The sequence below is a fragment of the Lathyrus oleraceus genome, chromosome 6, assembly GCF_024323335.1.
Source record: "Lathyrus oleraceus cultivar Zhongwan6 chromosome 6, CAAS_Psat_ZW6_1.0, whole genome shotgun sequence".
Taxonomy (NCBI): Eukaryota; Viridiplantae; Streptophyta; class Magnoliopsida; order Fabales; family Fabaceae; genus Lathyrus; species Lathyrus oleraceus.
In genome coordinates, this window is record NC_066584.1 from 521,916,450 (window position 1) to 521,919,507 (window position 3,058).

Below are 3,058 nucleotides of genomic sequence, written 5' to 3' on the forward strand. Positions count from 1 at the left end.
TCGACGAGACCGCTCCAGCTGCATGAATCCATGGACGCCCCAACAGACAGCTATAAGCAGGCTGAATGTCCATCACGTAGAAAACAATGTTGAACACCTCCGGACCTATCTTCACTGGCAATGTGACTTCACCAAAGACAGAACGCTTGGATCCATCAAATGCACGAACTATAAGATCACTGGGAGTGAGCACAACTCCCTCGACATCGATTTTCTTTAGAATCTGCTTCGGCAGAACATTCAGGGACGACCCGGTGTCCACTAGCACATGAGATAACACTGCACCTTTGCACTCCATAGTGATGTGCAAGGCTTTGTTGTGATTGCGACCCTCAGGCGTTAAGTCCAGGTCAGTGAAATCCACACCGTGCCTGGTGCTCACGTTGGCTAGTACACCTTCTAGCTGGTTGACAGATATCTCTTGCGGGACGTATGCCATGTTCAGCATCTTCAGCAAAGCGTCCCGATGTGCCTCAGAACACATCAGCAAGGAGAGTATCGAGATTTTTGACGGAGTTTAGTTGAGCTGATCTACAATCTTGTAGTCACTCTTCTTGATGATCTTCATGAACTCCTCAACATCTCTCTGGAAAGAACCTTCAGCCTCCTTCTGAGCCGGTTCTTCGTCAACCACTGCTTGTTTGCCCTTAGCTCTGGCGGATGCCTCAGCAGCAGCATCCCTCAAAGGCTGAGGAGCAAACAGTCGTCCGCTCCTAGTGAAACCTCCTGGTCCTCCAACATTGTCCACTACTGGACTTGCCACTGCAGGAGATCTCACCGGAGCACTGATTGTAACTGGTGCTTGCACAGCTGGTCTTGTCTGGTTACCAGCTCTTCTATCACGGCGATAGGCGTCGTCATATCTCCATGGCACAGCTCTACTATTTTCAGCTTGTCCTCTGCCGGACGCCACAATAGTAACTGGTGCACGGATGGTTACCGGAGCAGGGAAGGTAACTGGAGTATTGCTTGTTGTGGGCGCACTGACAGCCCCACGCCCTCTTCCTTCAGACGGCTTATAAAAAATAGTGACAGTAGACACTGCCCCATCATTCTTAACGGCCCGGCTGAACTGCAAACAGCCTTCGTCCATCAGCCTCTGAATACCAGTCTTCAACTGGTCACAACCGTTGATCGCTTCTGAACAGCCCACACAATCTTCTTCACAACCTGGGTCAACACCCCCCTTCAGCAAACGGCCCTTGATTGTTAACAAAGAAGTCTGAACTTCATCAACATTCACAATCAAGTCTTCAGCTTCTCCATCTTCAACATTGTTGACCCTATGCCCGCCATGCTGAGGCATAGGATTGTTCACCACATTCGGAACTGGAGAGAAGTTGATCGCCTTAGCATTGATCAAGTCTTGAACCTTGTGCTGCAAAGCTCGGCATCTTTCAATATGGTGGCCTGGTGCCCCAGAATGAAAGTCACATCTAACGTTTGCGTCATAGCCTGGAGGCAGCACAGTAGGAGTGGCCATTGTACGCAATTCCACAAACCCTAACCGGAGTAGTTCGGGTAACAATTCGGCGTACGTCATAGGCAATGGGTCAAATCTTCTATCAGGATTCAACCTCTGTCTCTGCTGAGGCTGGAAAGGACGTTGTTGTTGTTGTTGCTGTTGTTGAGGTCGTTGCGGTTGTTGTTGAACCCTTTGTTGTTGTGGACGAGGTTGAGGTGCAGGAATAGTTACTGCAGCCACTGGGCGATACTGGTCCCTGTTTGTATTAGCTCTGTACGCACTCCCTCTGTGCTGTACAGCATTGGTTTCTCCTTCTCTACGGCGAGGTGCCCCAGAGAAGGGTTTCTTAGAAGAAGATGAGGAACCTGCATCATGGATCCTCCCAGCCTTGATCAGGCTCTCAGTTCTTTCGCCGCAGATAACGACGTCAGAAAAGCTTCCGAATGGGCAGCTTCCCATCCGGTCCATGTAAACACCTTGCAGAGTACTGATGAACATGTCAGTCAACTCCCTTTCCAGCATAGGGGGTTGAACTCTTGCAGCTAGTTCGCGCCACCTCTGGGCGTACTCTTTGAAACTCTCATTGTTTTTCTGACATAAGCTCTGCAACTGAGTTCTGGTTGGAGCCATGTCCATGTTGTGCTTATACTGCCTGAGGAACGCCTCACCCAGGTCTCTCCAGCACCGAATTGAATCCCGCTTCAATTCCATATACCAGTCCAAGGATGCCCCAGATAGACTATCCTGGAAGAAATACATCCACATCTTCTCATCGTCAGTGTATGCGGATATCTTTCTGTAATATGCCTGCACATGGGTGCGAGGGCAGGAGGTACCGTTGTATTTGTCAAATGACGGCGCCTTGAATTTGTGCGGGATTCTAAGTCCTTCAACCAATCCCATGTTCGTAACGTCAAAACCGAGGGAGTTTTGACATTCCATTGCTCTGATTTTTTCAGCAAGGGCCTCCACTTTGCGATCTCTCGCATCATTTCTACCCAACATGTTGTCGTCTTCACTGAGCATAGTAAACAAATCCTCTTGTCTGTCAACAATTGGAATTCTGTTACGGACCGGAGCATGGATGACTCTGGGACTAACAGCATCTGGAGCAATCGGTTGACCATCAACTCGGATACCCCTCAACTCTTCACCCACAGCATAATTGTTGACGGGAATAGCAGCAGCGGGGACCTCAGGAACTGGGTTTCCTTCTTGCAGAGGCTGGTTGGGCGGTGGCAATGTAGCTTCTTGCCTCTGGACCATTGCTCGGAGTTCTTCCTGGCCTTGTGCGACCCCTTGCATCATATGAATGAACTGGGCCATGCTAGCCCTCATCTCAGCTAACTCGGCTTGAACCTGATCCATGTTGCGTTGATGGTTGAGCCTCGTTGAGTAGCGGTGCGGCCTTTGGTCAGCTATCCTGTCTGGACACAGGAATCAAAGTGAGAAGACGGCCTGAGAACACCTGTTTATGCAAATGAGATGAGTATGATGCATGCAATGCTTGTGCAAATGCTTTGTTTTCAAGGAACCCTTAGGGTATTATTTGCAATATTTTGAATATTTACACATTTTAATTGCTCATGGAAA